The 18,814-nt window shown below is 48.9% G+C and overlaps 1 long non-coding RNA gene across 1 annotated transcript; it reads right to left on the bottom strand.

Annotated features, from left to right (window-relative positions):
- Window positions 1-544: 544 nt before the first annotated feature.
- On the bottom strand, window positions 545-18,409 carry LOC112870016 (uncharacterized). The gene is made up of 3 exons (XR_015249938.1): window positions 17,963-18,409; window positions 7,507-7,623; window positions 545-773 (listed from the first exon to the last, which is right to left on the bottom strand). It is a non-coding gene; the product is annotated as an uncharacterized LOC112870016 (long non-coding RNA).
- Window positions 18,410-18,814: the final 405 nt, after the last annotated feature.

Genomic DNA, 18,814 nt, shown 5'->3' with positions numbered 1-18,814 from the left:
GAAGGCAGAGTGCAGAGGTGAATACTGACAGGTGGCGGGTGGGATGCACAGGGTGGCTACGTATGACGGCCAGAGTGTGTGGACGTCTCTTCTGACAGCCTCTGTCACGCTGTCACTCATTAGGGCGCGAGGTCCTGTGATTCTCCAGCAGCCCCCACGGCTCAGTGTGGCAGGGGGGAGGGACCGGGAGGTCTAAAGGTTTCCTTCCAGTCACTCAGTTAGGGGACGAACCCGGGTAGAGTTCAGGTCTCCTGACTCTCAGGGCAAGGCCTCTCCCAGTGCGCCACCCCTGCCTTGGGCCACTAAAAGAAGACATTCAGCCCGAAGTTCTCCCCCCACTGCCCACCGGCCAGGTGAGCTGACACTCCCCAGCCCCTCGGGAGTCCGCAGACGGGCCAGCCCGGGCCTCCGGCCCTCAGAATGCAGGCCGTTGTCCAGCACTTGGCTCCCGCCCGCTCAGTTGTGTGCTTGCCTCGAATTAGACCTGCTTAGGGCCATTTTTCTTTGGTTTTGGTATAGCTAGATCTCACCTACACCGATTCAATACGAGTGGCAATAAAGTTTATTTCTCTGCAGACGCGCTGGGGCAAACGATAAAGGTGAGGATTTCAAGATGGGAGCAGGTATAGGTGAAACAGTCGTTAACAGGCTGGGGGAGAGCCGTAAGAATCTTCACGTCTTCTGCACCAGAAATGTTCATGTGCTTTAAGTTTTCACTCCACTTTAAGGAACCCAGGAGCAGCCTTGGCAGATAGCGCGTTCAGGGGTAGTTTCTGCACGAGAGAGTACAAAGAGGCTCGGGTCAGCGGACACGCCGTCGTGGACAGCCTGGCCTGACATCACAAGGTGAGTGGGTGAGTGTATATCTATGTCTTTGAAAGTGAAATGACCCGACTAAGGTGAACGCGTATCCTTTTTCATGATTCCCCGCTTTGAGACTGCTTCCATGAGACGACTAACTACCAACGCCGATCGTGTCGATATGAGGGCTTCTGCTCTACTCAGCGAGTTGCTCACCCCATGTCTCCCCTTCGACCAGGAATCGGCACAAATCAGCACTGGCTGTAGGTCACGCACATCCCCTTTAACCGTCCTCGGTTGGCACGTGCCTCTGAGTCAAGCCCACACAATCGTTGGCAGGGAGGTGACAAACTCCGATGCTCACAGGGGACAGGCAGGTAGCATGTGGGACCAAAATGGGCCAGGTGTCAGAAAAACAGACACAGATACGCTTCGCTTTCCTTTTAAATGTGTAGGAACACTCTTTACACCTACAGATAAATATGGCTAACCAGGGGTCTTGGGGTTTGTGACTCTGTGTCTTAGGGCTCATCCCTTCTCTTGCCTTGCTTCTCGAGAGGCACCAGGAATTGGCCCTGAACCCCAATGGGCACCACCTGCAGAAGGGGTACGAGCAGAACACGAACTTAGGCTCTCCAAGGAACAAAATATCACAAGAGAAGGACCAAAAAGTGGGATAACATATAACATCCAAAGCAGAAGTACTGGAACAGATGAGCAAGGCTTTGAAACACTAATTATCCGGGTTCCTGCGTGGCTCAGTCCGTTGAGCGTCAGACTTCAGGGCAGGTCATCAACTCGAGGTTCGTGGGGTCGAGCCCTGCATCGGGCTCTGTGCTGACAGCTCAGAGCCTGCTTCGGATTCTGTGTCTCCTCTTTCTGCCCCTCCCCTGCTCACACTCGCGCGCGCTCTCTCTCTCTCAAAAATAAATAAACACGTTGAAAAAATTTAAAACACTCCTTATATTTATTTTATAGAACATGAAGCTATTGGCAATACGAAACAGGAATAAGAAGGCATTCATTTACAAGACCTGAGAAAAATGATTAGGTATGAAGGTTTTTCTAGTTGAAATAAAGAACACAGCAGATGTGGCGAAAAGAAGCTGTCCGCACATAGCAAAAGCACAGCTGGTGGGAGCCCCGGGGCAGGGCGGGTGGCCCAGTGCTTTCCTGAAGCCTTCTGGACCCCAAGCAGAAGCCAGAAAAAATTTTTTAATGTTTATTTATTTTTGAAAGAGAGAGACAGAGTGTGAGTGGGGGAGGAGCAGAGAGAGAGGGAGACACAGAATCTGAAGCAGGCTCCAGGCTCTGAGCTGTCAGCAAAGAGCCCGATGCGGGACTTGAACCCACGAACCGTGAGATCATGACCTGAGCTGAAGTCGGACGCTTAACCGACTGAGCCACCCAGGGGCCCCGGATCCTCTGCATTTTAAAATATTATCTCAATTGTACAGAAATACTGAGAAAGCCAGACAAAGCACACAGTCCGTCTGTGGATTCCTGGTTTGTGAATTCTAAGGCTCATAGCCCTGACTAACCTCGTGGATTCGTAATGTGTGAGCTACTGATCATTCTTTTTCACACCGAGGATCAGTTGCTGCCTGAATTGAGCTGACGGCGGGATGAGCCACACATCGGACACGCAGTAGACTACCAACATTTAAAGCCTAGTTTGTGACAGGTGCTTTACGTGCATTATTCCATCGAATCCCCCACAACAGCCCTGTGCGAGAGAGTTATTATCTCCGTGTTTCTATAAGCTGAGGCTTATGAGGGGCTAAGTAGAGCTGTGGCATACTCTGGGTCCCGCGCCTGGGTCAGACGCGCCAAGGTACGTTCCCACCGGTCCGAGGGGTGACAGGTGGGACATGAACGCAGAAGGCTCTTTGCAGCCCAGGGAAGAAACCAGCCTCCAGGAGCCATGAACTATCTTAGGGGGTAACCGCGCAAGGCAGTGAGGGAGGGCTTGCAGAGGAGGCCTAGGCATGCTCCCGGCTCCTCTTTTGGTACTGATGGAGACTTTGGCAAGTTACTTAGAGAAGCAGTGATGGAGGTCGGCTTAGGGGCTTCCTGAGGACAGGATGTTCTCTTTATCGCTCAGCAAGTCCTGTTCTAAAACTCAGAGCGTGGCAAGTTGAAATTCCAGTGAACCGCGCTGGAGTCTAGTCACAGACTTGATAACTTTCTGAATGCAGAACTGGGGTTTGTAATGAGTCCAGAAATTTTAAATTAAATTTCTTCAGAAAGTTCAGGACCGAATGAATGTCTCTGTACAACCAAAGTCTGCAAGAGTCTTTGGCACACGAGCAACTAAGGAATAGATGAGGTGGATTTCATCGAATTTAAAATTTTGTGCTTTGAAGAACACCATCAAGAAAGTGAAAAGACAACCCACCGAATGGGAGAAAATATTTGCAAATCATATACCTGATAGAGGACTTGGAGCTAGAATATATAGAGAACTCTTCGAACTCAATAATAACAAGACAACCGGACTTAAAAATGGGCAAAAGAGGCGCCTGGGTGGCTCAGATGGTTAAGCGTCCGACTTCGGCTCAGGTCATGATCTCGCAGTTTATGGGTTCGAGCCCCGCGTCGGGGTCTGTGTTGACAGCTCAGAGCCTGGAGCCTGATTCAGAGTCTGTGTCTCCCTCTGTCTCTGCCCCTTCCCTGCTCATGCTCATGCTCTGTCTCTGTCTCTCTCTCAGAAATAAATAAATATTAAAAAAATTTTTTAAATGGGCAAAAGATCTAAACAGACATTTCTCCAAAGATTTGTGAATAGCTAATAAGAGCATGAAAAGATACTCAACAGCACTCATCATCGGGGAAATCAAATCCAAATCACAAGGAGGGGCGCCTGGGTGGTTCAGTCAGTTGAGCATCGACTCCTGATTTTCGGCTCAGGTCATGATCCCAGAATCGTAGGATCGAGCCCTTTGTCAGGCTCTGTGCTGAGCACGGAGTCTGCTTAGGATTCTATCTCCCTCTGCCCCTGTCCCCAGCTTTTGCAGTCTCTCTCTCTCTCAAATTAAAAAGAAAATCACAATGAGTTACCGCTTCGCACTCACTAGAATAACTAGAATACAAAAGAGAACAATAAGTCTTGGCGAAGATGTGGAGAAGCTAGAACCCTCATACACTGCCGAAGGAACGTAAAACGGTGCAGCCACTTTGGAAAACAGTCTAATGACTCCTCAGAAGGTTAAACGTAGAGTTACCATATGACCCAGAAATTCCGCTGTTGGGTCCATAGTCAAGAGAAACGAATGTGTCCATATGTGTCCATATAAAAGCTTGTACCTGAATATTCATAGCAGCATTATTAATAACAGCCAAAAAGCAGAAACACCAAATGCTCATCGACTGATGAATGGATCGATAAAAGATAATATGTTCATACAATAAAATATTATTTTGCCATAAAAAGGAAGTAAAGTACTGTTCCATGTGACAACATGAACATGAACCTTGAACACCTCATGTTAAGGGAAAGAAGCCAGATACAAAAGACCACATATCGTAGGAGTCCATATAGGAAATATGGGCAATTTCCATATAGGATGGGCAATTGATAGAGATTGAAGGTATCTAATTGCCTAGTTGTAGGGGTGATTAGGGAGTGATGGCCAAAGAGTATGAGGTTTCTTTTTGAGGTGATAAAGTTGTTTTAAAATTGATTGTGGTGATAATTTCACAACTCCACGTATATTAGAAACCATTGAATCACATATTTTAAATGAAGGAATGGTATGGTGTGTGAATTACATCTTAATAAAGCTGTTACCACAGGGGCACCTTGGTTGGCTCAGTCGGTGAAGCGTCCGACTTCGGCTCAGGTCATGATCTAGCGGTTTGTGAGTTCGAGCCCCGGGTCGGGCTCTGTGCTGACGGCTCGGAGCCTGGAGCCTGCCTCGGATTCTGTGTCTTTCTCTCTCTCTCTGCCCCTTCCCCAATCACACTCTGTCTCTCTCTGTCCCTCAAAAATAAATAAACATTAAAAAAAATTAAAAGAAAGTAAAGCCGTTACCACAAAAGTGGCCTTTGGATTGGAATTTAATAGCAACGCAGTGAAGAAAAGAGAATCGATGCTCCTGAAAGGTCTAGTCTGCATCAGGACCGGAGCCCGTACATCTTAGTTACTCGACCCATTTAAATATCCTAAATACCGGCCTGTTGCTCATTTACTTCCTTGTGAGTGACTTCTTCACATCCTGGCGCAGCAAATGCCAGCCGAGCCAGACGGATTGTCTTGGAGGTCAGGAGGACATCTCGGCATATTCTAAATCAAGCTGGAAATTTCCTGCCTTGTTAGTTCCTGCCAGCACGATGCGGCACAGAAAGGAGACACGTGGCTTCCCCGGCGTTGGGCCGCCCCACGGTGCGCGGAGAAAAGAGCTGTGTGTAATCTGCTGGAGGCGGGTGTGCAAGCCTGGGGTGCAAGTCCGAAACCAAGCGGCACCCACCGCCCACTGCAGCCCTCCGTCCTCAGGGGGCGTCCTGGGCCATGGCGTAGGGCCCCCTCGCTCCCAGGTCCGGGTTGTTTTCCTTCTGAAGAGATGGTCATACAACTGCCTCTTAAAACCGTGCTTTGTAAACCATGAACTTGAATGTCTATGCAAAGAAATGAGCCAGTGAACATGTAAATGACACTTACTTCCTTTTAAGCTATCGTGGAGTGTTTGCGGAATCCTTCCATGCTTTAAAGAGTATAGTTTCACTCCGCACACGCAGGGTGCTTTTACCCTCCGCCGTGGCTTAAATAGTCAGACCCGAGTGCACGGACGTGGTCCGCGTCCTTGTCGTTACCGGCAGCGGGGTATTTGAGATCACTGTACAATTTGCTCAGCCGTTTCCCCTTTTCTGCGTGTCTGGCCCGATTCCAGCTTTATACCGTGTTAAATTGCAGCTGCTGTGTATATATTTGTACATATTAGGTTGTTGTTTTTTTCTCTTTCTTCTTAAGCATTATTTTCCTGTAGCGTATTCCCCAAAGCGGAGTTACCGGGTCAAACAGTTCTGTAGCTCTTGTTACTTATTGTCCAATTTTTCTCAAGAAGAGGAGAAACATTGTGAAGAGCCACCAGCCATGTAAGCATATTCTCATTTCCCTAAAGTCCTGCCAGCATTGTCCTTTATTCTATTAAAAAAAAAAAAAAAAAAAAAGATTGTGCTAAATAGGTGGGAGATTTTTTTTTTTTTTTAATTTTTTTTTTTCAACGTTTATTTATTTTTGGGACAGAGAGAGACAGAGCATGAACGGGGGAGGGGCAGAGAGAGGGAGACACAGAATCGGAAACAGGCTCCAGGCTCCGAGCCATCAGCCCAGAGCCTGACGCGGGGCTCGAACTCACGGACCGCGAGATCGTGACCTGGTTGAAGTCGGACGCTTAACCGACTGCGCCACCCAGGCGCCCCGAGATTTTTTTTTTTTATGTTTATTTATTTCTGAGAGAGACCCAGAGCATGAGTGGGGGAGGGGCAGAGAGAAACAGAGACACAGAATCCGAAGCAGGCGCCAGGCTCCGAGAGGTCAGCACAGAGTCCGACGCGGGGCTCGAACCCACGAACCGTGAGATCATGACCTGAGCCGAAGTAGGACGCTCAAGAGACTGAGCCACCCAGGCGCCCCGGGAGATTGTTTTAAGTGACATTTCTATCATTGCCGGGAGTTTGAAATCCACCAGTTTGGCGTGGGGCCAGACGTCCAAAGGGCCATGTGGGGACCCCAGCGGGAAAGCGGGCAGTGAGCCCCACCCAGGGAAGGAGGAGGGGCTCACTGAGAAAGCGCCACCAGCATCCGGGTGCATTTCCCCTCTGACCTAAGTCCCCAGCCTGCAGACCTGCTGGTTCCTCGGCCAGGACGCCTCCCCCTGCTCACAGCTCTTGCTAATACCCATAAATGTGCATCATCTTTTCCAAGTTCATTCCCGACCTGCCGTTCTGGGTTAGGGGCTGCTGTCTGTGTTCCCACAGCATCCTGCCCTCTGGCCCTCCTTACACGCGTCCCACTGGACTGTGGCGGTTGGTGCCATGTTTCCCTGGGACCAGGGCGTGGTTCGATTTGGTGAAAGAATGGGTGAATCGATGAGAGGATGAACTAATCAGCCCTGGTACTCACAGTGGCCGCCGGGGCTCACAGTGTCCAGCAACCCGGGGCGGAACCAGAAATCTGTGAGACGTTCTAGACAAGGGAGCCCACGGGTGCTCCTCACTTCAGAGCCCAGAGACGAGCCCGACTCCTGGGGCAGGAGCAGGGGAAGGAGTGGTCACCACGGATGCGCTAACAAGCTCCAAACAAGCCCTAATGAACTAGTTTTCAACCAGTTTGATCTAGTTTTGATGCAAGGCTAACTCCCCACACGACCTCGGGATCGTTACTTCTGATTGTAGTGACCATGAACACACCTATCAGTGTGGGGACAGATGTGACTGTGCCCATTTAAGGGAAGAAAAGAGGTGACACTCTGATTCTGAGAAGCCCTCTCTCCTTCCCCCCAAAACCTCCCAGGTCAGCTTGCATCTGGGCCCCTTAATGACTCCAAACTCATTACCCTCTGACCATGAGACCTTTTGGGGAGAAGGTGCCTTTAGAGCCTGAGCCCCCCTTCTCCATTCTCTGGCCATTGAATAAGTTACCTACTTGCTGACAAATACTGTTCAGTCACTTGGCAAGAGGCATTCGGTAGGGAAAGAACCTACCTCTCCAGTGACAGGGTTGAGGGCTGGCAGACTTGTTCCATGGTTATCTTTCCGCTTCAGTGAAATTAGGATCGCTTCCTCCAACCATTTTTCAGGCTCTCGTCTTTGTTCTAATGGCTTTTATGAAACGAGACCAGAAAATACAAAATACACAAAAATCCATGAATCACAACCTTGTTCCAAGGAAACAGCTTTCCTTTTCTTCCAGGTTGATCTACAAAGACCCTACCAACCGTCACACGTGTACCCCATCCATTGGCGGTCCAAGTCTGCTTGTTACCACCACATTGGGTTTAGTCCACAAGCGTTAATGAGCAAATGCAAAGTTCCAGAATCCCTGTGGGCCACGGTGGGCGTCCTCACATTGGGTGGCTGGGTACAGAAATTCTAATCTGAGGCAACTGCCAGGAATACGAAACAAACCAAACAAATAACAGTAGATTTGAGCTGAGAGTGGTGCTCAGTCGAGGTCTAAGAACAAGAAGGATGATGCCAAGGGAGTGCCAAACCAAAGCTCTCAAGAACGTAGCCAGGAAAGAGGAGAGCTGAGGGCACGGACCAGAGGTGTCGGTCAAGGGGAGGCTGTATGGTCAAAGCCTTGCATTAAGTCGTCACTGCAAAATGCAGTCTCAAGAGCCAAATGCACCAGGAGTAGAAAACGCTTCCAGAAAGGAATAGAATATGGCCATCGCCTTCCAGGGCTTCCTCAATTATCCAGTCAGCAGGGAAGGCAGACAGAGAAACAGGCCACTAGTCACACCCACAGAACGTACTGGGAAAAACAAAAATTAATTCCCATCCATGATCATTTAACTTTTTTACACTGACGGTAAATATGTGAACAACAACTTTTTTATTTGTCAGCTTAGACAGGCTGCACATTAGTCTTCGCTTAAGCAAAGAGTTTACCTTTTATGTCTTTTATGTTAAAAATGGTAGCATACACCAATGGAATAGAATAGAGAACCCAGAATTGGACCCACTGATATATGGCCAACTAATCTTCGACAAAGCAAGAAAGAATATCCAATGGAAAAAAAGACAGTCTCTTTAACAAATGGTGCTGGGAGAGCTGGACGGCAACATGCAGAAGGATGAAACTAGACGGCTTTCTTACACCGTACACAAAAATAAATGCAAAATGGATGAAAGACTTAAATGTGAGACGGGAAACCATCAAAATCCCAGAAGAGAAAACAGGCAATAATAACCTCTTTGACTTTGGCTGCAGCAACTTCTTACTTGACATGTCTCCAAAGGCAAGGGAAATAAAAGCAAAAATGAACTGTTGGGACTTCATGAAGATAAATGCTTCTGCACAGCAAAGGAAGCAATCAATAAAATGAAAAGGCAACCCGTGGAATGGGAGAAGATATTTGCAAATGACATGTTGGATGAATGGTTAGTATCCAAAATCTGTAAAGAACTTATCAAACTCAATACCCCAAAAACAAATAATCCGGTGAATAAATGGGCATAAGACATGAATAGGCACTTTTTCAAAGAAGACATCCGGATGGCCAGCAGACACATGAAAAGATGCTCAACATCACTCATCATCAGGGAAATACAAATGAAAACCACACTGAGATACCACCTCATACGGTCAGAGTGGCTAAAATTAACAACTCAGGAAACAACAGATATTGGTAAGGATGTGGAGAAAGGGGAACCCTCTTGCACTGTTGGTGGGAATGCAAATGGGTGCAGCCGCTCTGGAAAACAGTGTGGAGGTTCCTCAAAATATTAAAAATAGAACTATCCTACAACCCAGCAATAGCATTACTAGGAATTTGTCCAAAGGATTCAGGAGTGCTGATTCACAGGGGCACATGTATCCCAATGTTTATAGCAGTGCTATCAACAATAGCCAAATTATGGAAAGAATCCAAATGTCCATCAACCGATGAATGGATAAAGAAGATGTGGTGTATATATATATGTATATATATGCACAATGGAATACTACTTGGCAATCAAAAAAAAGGAAATCTTGCCATTTGCAACAACATGGATGGAACTAGCGGGTATTATGCTAAGCGAGATCAGTCCATCAGAGAAAGACAAATATCATATGTTTTCACTCGTGTGGAATTTGAGAAACTTCACAGAAGACCATGGGGGAAGGGAAGGAAAAAAGGTAGTTACTGAGAGGGAGGCAAACCATAAGAGACTCTTAAATACAGAGAACAAACTAAGGGTTGATGGTGGGGGGCAATGGGTGATGGGCATTGAGGAGGGCACTTATTGGGATGAGCACTGGGTGTTGTATAGAAGTGATGAATCACTCGGGGCGCCTGGGTGGCGCAGTCGGTTAAGCGTCCGACTTCAACCAGGTCACGATCTCGCGGTCCGTGAGTTCGAGCCCCGCGTCGGGCTCTGGGCTGATGGCTCAGAGCCTGGAGCCTGTTTCCGATTCTGTGTCTCCCTCTCTCTCTGCCCCTCCCCCGTTCATGCTCTGTCTCTCTCTGTCCCAAAAATAAATAAACGTTGAAGAAACAAAAAATTAAAAAAAAAAAAAAAAGAAGTGATGAATCACGGGAATCTACTCCCAAAGCCAAAACACTGTATACACTGATGTTAGCTGACTTGAAAATAAATTATATAAAAATAAACAAATAGGGGCGCCTGGGTGGCGCAGTCGGTTAAGCTACCGACTTCAGCCAGGTCACGATCTCGCGGTCCGTGAGTTCGAGCCCCGCGTCGGGCTCTGGGCTGATGGCTCAGAGCCTGGAGCCTGTTTCCGATTCTGTGTCTCCCTCTCTCTCTGCCCCTCCCCCGTTCATGCTCTGTCTCTCTCTGTCCCAAAAATAAATAAACGTTGAAAAAAAAAATTAAAAAAAAAAAAAAAAAAAAAAAAAAAATAAACAAATAAATAAAGATTAAAAACTTTTGTTGATAGCATAAACCAATCTTTTAACGTAGTCTTCAAAATTTTGAAGTCGCGTGTACTCTGTGCAAAAGAGATAAATCAATAAAACCAGAAGTTTTTGCCACAGCGTTGTTTTGCAGAGGTTTTAATTGTCTTCGCCAACTTCAGATTCTTTAAAGAAGTAGTAGGTGAGGTGGGATATAGAGTATAAACTACAGAGTAAAACTAGGCTCCCTTGGTCCTACTATTCTGTCCCTACCATAGGTTGTAGCCATTTATAATTAAAGTTTACATTTTTTTTTCAGTATATCACGTACTTAAAGACAACAGCTACTACTATTTCTCAGGCAATTAGAGATATAATTTGCCTTAATTATAGTTTTCTAAAATCGTTTCTCAAACTGGGAATCATAAATGGTTACACACCCACCGAATTTTAATTTCGCAGTTTCGTTTTAGCGATACTATTTATTTATTTATTTATTTATTTATTTATTTTAAAAAATTTTTTATGTTTATTCGTTGTTGAGAGACAGAGAGTGAGCAGGGGAGGGGCAGAGAGAGAGGGAGACACAGAATCCAAAGCAGGCTCCAGGCTCTGAGCTGTCAGCACAGAGCCCGACGCGGGGCTTGAACTCCTGAACTGTGAGATCAAGACCTGAGCCAAAGTCAGATGCTCAACCAACGGAGCCACCCAAGCATCGCCCCAGCGATACTTTTTAAAAATGAGTACTTTTTAAAGACAAAGCTCACTAAGAGAATTTACATTTGATATTTTTAATTTTTTTTTTTCAACGTTTATTTATTTTTGGGACAGAGAGAGACAGAGCATGAACGGGGGAGGGGCAGAGAGAGAGGGAGACACAGAATCGGAAACAGGCTCCAGGCTCTGAGCCATCAGCCCAGAGCCTGACGCGGGGCTCGAACTCACGGACCGTGAGATCGTGACCTGGCTGAAGTTGGACACTTAACCGACTGCGCCACCCAGGCGCCCCTACATTTGATATTTTTAGAAGAAGATTTTACGTTTCTCAAGTCTATGTTTTCACAAATTGGGTTTCATGAACAAATTCTGAGAGAACTAAAACAAAATTATTTCCCTACACATTCCTCAAGTTTCAAGACCACTGCTAGAGTACATATCCGTACACTTCCAAGTCCATTCTTTTCCGGTTTTGAGGGTCAAATGAATGACGTATTACCACCGTGTCTCACATTTTGCAATATCTTTTTGGCATTAAACAAAGTCCCCGGTTGTAGAAGATCTACTTCTATTTTTAATTTCCTGATGCACTTTTGTTTTTCCAGAACAGGTCTTAACATTTGCCAAGAGAGGTTTTTTTTTTTTTTCCCCACCTAGGACCATGATTTTCTTCATCCTTGTTAAAAATGCGAGCAGGAGCTGAATGAATTCCACACGTGAAATAAAATACATTTATCTTTTGCTTATTGTAAGGGTCGTGGAACTCTTTGAAAGCTTCACGTTGTCACCCTTACAAAAGTAAAATTCAAATTATGTAAGAGGTCACGGTCGCATTCATCAAATGCTGAAGGCACAGTGGATAAAATTTAGATAAGGAAGATTTATTCACAATACCTGGGAGGGTGAGCTGGACCTTTAATAAGGAAATATCAAGGAGTAAGATAAAGAATTCCAGTCTGGAATTACTCTCTCCTGGCAAGGATTAAACCATATGAAATCAATATTATTCAAATCCTGCCCAACTTCCTGAGCTAAGCTCAAAGACCACTTTTCTTAGTGACGCCTTCCCAAATCAACCTGTCGCTTCTCTTCCATCGTTGGCCCTTGATCCCCTTGGAGGCATTTCCTGTAATCTGTACCTGGCCTAGGGGACTCCCCACCTTTACCTTCTATGGTGGTTGCCAGGTGAATGTCTTGTCTTCCCTGTAAGATTATATGCTGCTTTTTTTTTTTTTAGTTTATTTATTTATTTTGAGAGAGAGAGAGAGAATCCCACAACCCTGGGATCTGAATCAAGAGTCGGATGCTCAACTGACTGAGCTGTCCAGGAGCCTCAGGATTTAGCTCGTTTTGACAGAGATTGCTGCCAGCCTCCTCTGTCTTGTCCTTGGGGTGGTACCCAGTTCCTGAAACAAAAAGCTTAGAGGGGAGGTGGGGAGGTTTGTGGAAGAGAGGAAAAAGGTTACTTTAAACCCGAGCTCCACTGAAGCATTCGGGCAGCCATTTTGATTTTTGTTCAACTCAATGCTTTGAAGCGGTTTCAATAACAAGGAGCTTCTGAAGGAAAAGGCCATGACAAAAATAATGTCACTGGGATACAAGTGATTTCCTTTGTCAGGGGAATTAAGAGAGAAACCTCCTTCAGACTCCCTTAGCACAGCGTCTTTGGGAAACCAGGATGGAACAGCCTTTTGGCAGAACAAAGAGCCTTGTGTTGGGAGAGACGTGTACCCGGTGGCCACAGGCGTGTCCTCTGGGGAGGCCCAGGTGCGCACTGCTGTCCCACAGACCCTTTCCACAGCCCACACTCAGCCACCAGAGGGCTGGGTGGCGCCCACTTGGCTCTGAGCTGGAGACACCCCTCCTCCGGGGCTCAAGTCTTCAGGAAACAGCCGCTAAGATGGGTCCCCAGAAAGGCTCACTGCTCTGGAAAGGCCTGTGAGGAAGTGACCTGAGCTCCTCCACTCTGCCCCACACTCTTTGAGATTTGGGGTTCGGGCATGATTGAAACAGAGCTTTCCCCAGCCCAGCTCCCTAAGGCCCACCTGCCCTGAGAAGGGCCTTCTCTGTCCCCTGGGACCCCCACCTCGTGGTGGCTGTCTCTCCCCTCTTCTGGTGAGCGTCTGAGTGTACTGACCCTGCCGGGCTGGGGATCAGAGTTCCCAGAAGCTTAAAACCAGACATGGATGGCTTATAGGTACCTAACTCATTTGATTGCTTTTCCATAGATGGCTTCATTTAGGCATTGAGTTCGTATTTCCAGCCAAAGTGCATTAGACTCCTTCCAGGAGGACAGGCACCATGACTGCCCGTGATCACCACCATCCCCTCCCCACCGGGGCCCAGCCCTGTGGCTGGCCGTAGGTGCTCAGTAAACTCTGGATCATGTGACTGAGACTCTTAACGTTTTCTGCAGCCTGTTTTGTTGTTGTTGCTGTTGGTGGTGGTGGTGGTGGTGGTGTTTAAAGAAAGGGAACAGAACTGGCACCTCACCGGGCTGCCCAGTTCCAGGGACAAGTATTTCCACAGCATTCTATATAAATGGCTCCCCCTACGTAGTGACCTCGGGGAAACTTGACCCCGGCAGCGATGCGAATTCAGATTTTACCTTTTGTTCCCAGAAATTCCTCATTTCGTGACTCCTGGCTAAGACTGGTACAGGTCCTTAGGCTGATGTTTCCTTTAAAGTCATTCTGGGGGCGGGGCGCCTGGGTGGTCAGTCCGTTAAGCATCCTATTTCGGCTCAGGTCATGATCTTGTGGTTCGTGAGTTAGAGCCCCACGTCGGGCTCCGTGCTGACAGCTCAGGGCCCGTAGCCTGCTTCGGATTCTGTGTCTCCCCCTCTCTCTGCCCCTCCCCTGCTCATGCTCTGTCTCTTCTGTCTCAAAAATAAATAAACATTAAATTTTTTTTTAATTTTAAATTTAAATTTAAATTTTAATTTCTGGGGGAGTCTGGTTGGCTCAGTCAGTAGAGGATCTGATTTTTTATTTCAGCTCAGATCATGATCCCAGGATCGTGGGATCGAGCCCCATGTCAGGCTCTACACTGAGCATGGAAACTGCTTGAGATTCACTCTCTCTCTCGCTCTCTCTTTCTGCTCCTCCCTTCACCCAACTCTCTAAAATAAACATAAAATTAAATAAATAAAATAAAATAAAGTCAAGTCATTCTGGAATACAGGACCAGAGCCCCCTCTGTTCACAGAATCCAGAGCTCCCTAAGGTTGGGGAATGCTGATCGAGTGGGGCCCCCACCCTTCACGAGCGAGTCCAGGAACTTGTCAGCGGGAGTCTACACCCAAGTTTTGTGAAAGTGAGCCCCAGAACCAGAAAGGCTGTAAACAGATCTTGCGGCCACTCCCCAGGGCATGACAGTCCCAAGGATCCTACTCATCTACCGAAGGCTTGAAGAGTCCCGTGTATTGTGTCCACCGTGGGGAACCTTGCACTTAGAGAGCCTCTGCTGTTCTTAAAGCTTTTTTAAAAAAAATAATTATTTACTTTTGAGAGAGAGAGAGTGAGCAGGGAGGGGCAGAAAGAGAGGGAGACAGAGGATCCGAAGCGGGCTCTGCACTGACCGCACAGAGCCCGACGCGGGGTTCGAACTCACCAACTGTGAGATCACGACCTGAGCTGAAGTTGGAGGCTCAACCGACTGAGCCACCGAGGCGCCCCCCTTTTTTTTTTTTAAAAAGTTTTTTTTTCTGCTGTTCTTGCTTTTCATCCTTTTTCTGAGTAAGCTCATCCCAGCCCAGGGCTTCAACTCTTATCCGCTGGTCTCTCTAGAAACTCCACCAGCAGCCACAGCTTCTCCCCTGAGCACAAGACCCCTAAAGCCACAGGGAGGTGCCACAGGCACATGGGCTCAGTTCTGCCTGTCCCCACCTTCCCACCTGTGGCCCCGCTAGCTCCCGTCTGGGTTAAAGATGTCACAGTCCGTATATCAACATCGAAATCCCTTCCTCTCCGCGTTATAGGTCACAGGCGCCTAGTGATTCTACCTTGACTCTCTCTTCTTGCCTGTTCGATTTCACCGCTCTGGCCCTAGATTCGGCCCTCATGGTGTTGCCTTTACTACTGAAGAACCTTCAAAGGGGTCTCTTTCCCTCTAGCTCGTTGTCAGCCATTCTGAACTCCTCCTTCCTCGTAGGACAAAGTTCAGGCGACTTCACATGAAATGCAAGGTGAGGCCTTTGCCTCGCCAAAAACTCTTCTCTGCCCCTTTCTCCACTGCCCGGCAGCATTAGACAAGTTGGTCAGACCAGCCGAGGTTGGAATGTTCTCCTGTCCCAGGTCCTGCACCCCCACATCCGATTTTCCACTGGTGCCTCTCTCCCTGTCACCTCCGCCCACTCACCCTCCTCTACCCTCTCCCAGGGCTGGTGTTCCTCACAGCTTCATTGTGAGCCCTCTTCTCTTCCCTCCGAATCCCCCATAAATCTTGGCCATGCTCCCAAATCCCACCCGAAGGCCAAAGACTCCCCATTTAGGCCTCCGGCTCAGATCTCCTAGCACACGACACGTCTATCCAGCCTCCCACCCGGCATCCCTGTGTGGATGGCAAGCAGGATCGCAAATATAAGACAGGCCCCAAGAACTCCTGCCTCTTCTCTCTCTTGTCCTTTCCTCAAGTCTCTCCCGGTTCAGTACATGGTGCCACGAGCCACCCGGGGGCTAAAGCCAAGATCCTGGGTCCCCGTCCACTCCTCAGCCCCCACTGCCAGGCGTCAACACGTCCTCCCCACTCAACCTCTGGAGAGCTCAGCCGAAATTCTTCCGTTTCTCACCATCCTCCCGGGACGGCACCATCATCTCGGCCGCGCAAAGCGCTGCCTTGGCCATTCTTTCCAGTTGCCAAAGTCATCTCTTCAAAACACACGTTGGATCACGTCCGTGCTCCGGGCTGCGGCGCAAGGAAGCAGTCACGGTGAAACCCAAGCCCCTCTCCACAACCCCCGGTGGGGTGGGTGTGTGGTGGCCTCACCTGGCCCCCCAGCACCTCACTTTGCTCCCTGCTCTCCTGCCACAGCGCCCTCAGCTGGGTTCCGGAAACACGGCAAGCATGTTCCCATTCAACTTCCCACTCTTGCTCCCTGTGCCTGGCCCGGTCCCCCCGGGTCTTTGCCTGGTTGACTTATCAGTTAGTTCCTGGCTCACATGTCACTTTCTCAGGCACCTGGACCAGGTCAGGAGTGGAGAGATCCGAAGTGGGCTCTGGGCCGTCAGCACGGAGCCGGACACGGGGCTCGAACGCACGAACCGCGAGGTCATGACCTGAGCCGAAGTCAGACGCTCAACCGACTGAGCCCCCCCCGGGCGCCCCTGCTGTCACAGCTGCTAACTTCCCAGCCCTAAAGCCTGGGTGGGCTTCGTGGCACCAAGCCGAGGTGCGCTCAGCGCCTGACCCTGGTTCGAGGAGGGAGCAGGGTGCCCCGCGGGTGCAAAGCGTCTGGACAAAACGGAGAGGCAAGTGCGACGAAGGCTGACGGCTGCTTCCACGGTGCTGAAGGGGTTAAGGCCTGGGCTTTGGTGCTGGATGGGTCTGGGCTTCAATCCTTGCTCTATGTATGGTAGGCTAATTGGCTTATTTAAGCCTCAGACCCCTTACCTGTTAGATGGAGTAATAACAGCGTCTACATCATAGAGCTCTCGTGAGGAGGACGAAGTTACCACAGATACAATCCTCATCCCAATGCCCGGCCAGCAGGAAGCGCTCATCAAATCCTGGCTGTTGGCATTAGCCTTCATTCTGGGTTGTTCTGTTCTGTTCTGTTCTGTTTTTCCCTAGCAGATGCCGCATGGATGGGAGGCTCCCTTCACTACCCGGAGTCGAGGCCTCCTCACATTAGTTTTTCAGCCTCAGTTTTCTTAAGGCTTGGAACCAAATCTCAGCTGGGACTTCGGGAACATCAGGCGACGGGGCCTTCAGAGACACTGCAGCCCCACACACCCAGCTATGAAAAAGGGCTTTCAGACCCACCGCTGGAACCCCACACGTCCCCTCACGCCGGGGCACGCCAGGGGGGATCGGTTAACGGGGACCAGGCTTCCTCTGCTTCCTGCCCTAAATGCCATCGCCTGAAACTGACCCTGGAGCTGCTCACAAACCAGAACCAGTGCGTGTGGACGACGCATCCCGGGGAAAGGGTCCACACCTCCTCCCCGATCCGTGCCTCGGATATCCACCCCCGGCCACCTGCTTCACTGCGTTCACCCCCAGAACTGTCCTGGGCACAACACGGCAGGCCAGGGGGAATGACTTCCTGGCGCTGACCCCCCCCAGAGATCCGAGCAAGCTACTGGCTTCAAGTTTAAAGGCCCAGGCACACGTGTTCCCGCTTGCAGAGCAGTAATAGTTTGTTTTTGTTTATAGACATATAGAGATATTTTTCTTTACGGTATTCGATGTCCTCTTCTCTCTCTCTCTCTCTCTCTCTCTCTGATTCCAGTTGGCAAGGACTGGATCGTTTTCCTTTGCTCTCTTCTCAAAGTTGTTTGGTGAGTTTCAGGGACGCTCAACGAATAGACTGCTTGGCAATGATAAATCAAACCAGTCAATTCAAGTGATGGATAAGGGCTATAAACTTTAACACCGTTTTTTGTTTGTTTTTAAACCATCAGTGTCTTGGGGCGCCTGGGTGGCTCAGTCGGTTGAGCGTCCGACTTCGGCTCAGGTCATGATCTCGCGGTTTGTGGGTTCGAGCCCCGCGTCGGGCTCTGGGCTGACAGCTCAGAGCCTAGAGCCTGGAGCCTGCTTCGGATTCTTGTGTCTCCCTCTCTCTCTCTCTCTCTCTCTGCCGCTCCCCGACTTGCCCTCTCTCTCTCTCCCTCTCTCAAAAATAAACATTAAAATTAAATAAAAAAAAAAAGAGTACTTACACCGCGGAAACTGGCAAAGGCTAAAAACGGGGGCTCCCACAGCCCAGGAGCCGCTGCTGAAATGTTTACCGGCGCACCACTGGGGGGCAGAACCCCGAAGTCCAGCTGGAACGAAGTCCCTCAGGAGGTTCTGAAGCCCAGAGCCTTAGAGCAACTCCGCTGAAGGCAGACTTGGGGACCGCTCCCCAGCCCACGTCTGTGCTCTGGGAAAAGAATGTAGGCGCCTGCATCCAGAGCTCTGTAAAGGACCCTGTGACTGTGGGTAAGTTACCCGCCTGTGTGTGCTTTGTCATCTACAAAATGGGTCTGCGGCTAGTGCCTCCGCGTTCGGTGATCGTGAGGACAAAGTGAGCTACTGTGTGTTCCAGGCCCCCGGGACAGTGCCTGGGGAGCAGAAAGCATGTGGCAACTGTTACCTATTATTATGATCTGACAAAAGAAAAAAAGCTTAGTCCGACAGTTCCCCGCCCCCCCCCCCTTTTATAACCCTTATTTCCCCTTTTGAGAATCCTGCATGGTTTGTAGAACATTTAGAAAACACAACTAACGAAAATGTGGGAAAGGAAAAGCCCCCACCTTTAGCACCCAGGGAACGTATCCGTGCACCCCCGGCCTTTCTGGCATTTTCCCAAACCTAGAATAGGTCAATCTTGACACCCTTCCGGAACAGGACACTCTTGTTTGCTAACTCATGATGTTTGGGTAACATTTCCTACCACCGGTCATGCTCAGATAAACCAGGACGGCCAGGCTGTGTCATCATCGTCACGAAAGGGAATCGGCGGTGATGGGCATTTATTACAGCGTTGGGACCGTATGTCTCCATTCACTATCATTTAGAGGGACCCACCT

The sequence above is a fragment of the Puma concolor genome, chromosome B1, assembly GCF_028749965.1.
Source record: "Puma concolor isolate L17-30 chromosome B1, mPumCon1.1.hap2, whole genome shotgun sequence".
NCBI classification, from domain to species: domain Eukaryota; kingdom Metazoa; phylum Chordata; class Mammalia; order Carnivora; family Felidae; genus Puma; species Puma concolor.
The sequence above is the reverse complement of the archived record's forward strand: the minus strand, read 5'-3'. Positions and strand labels throughout refer to the sequence as shown.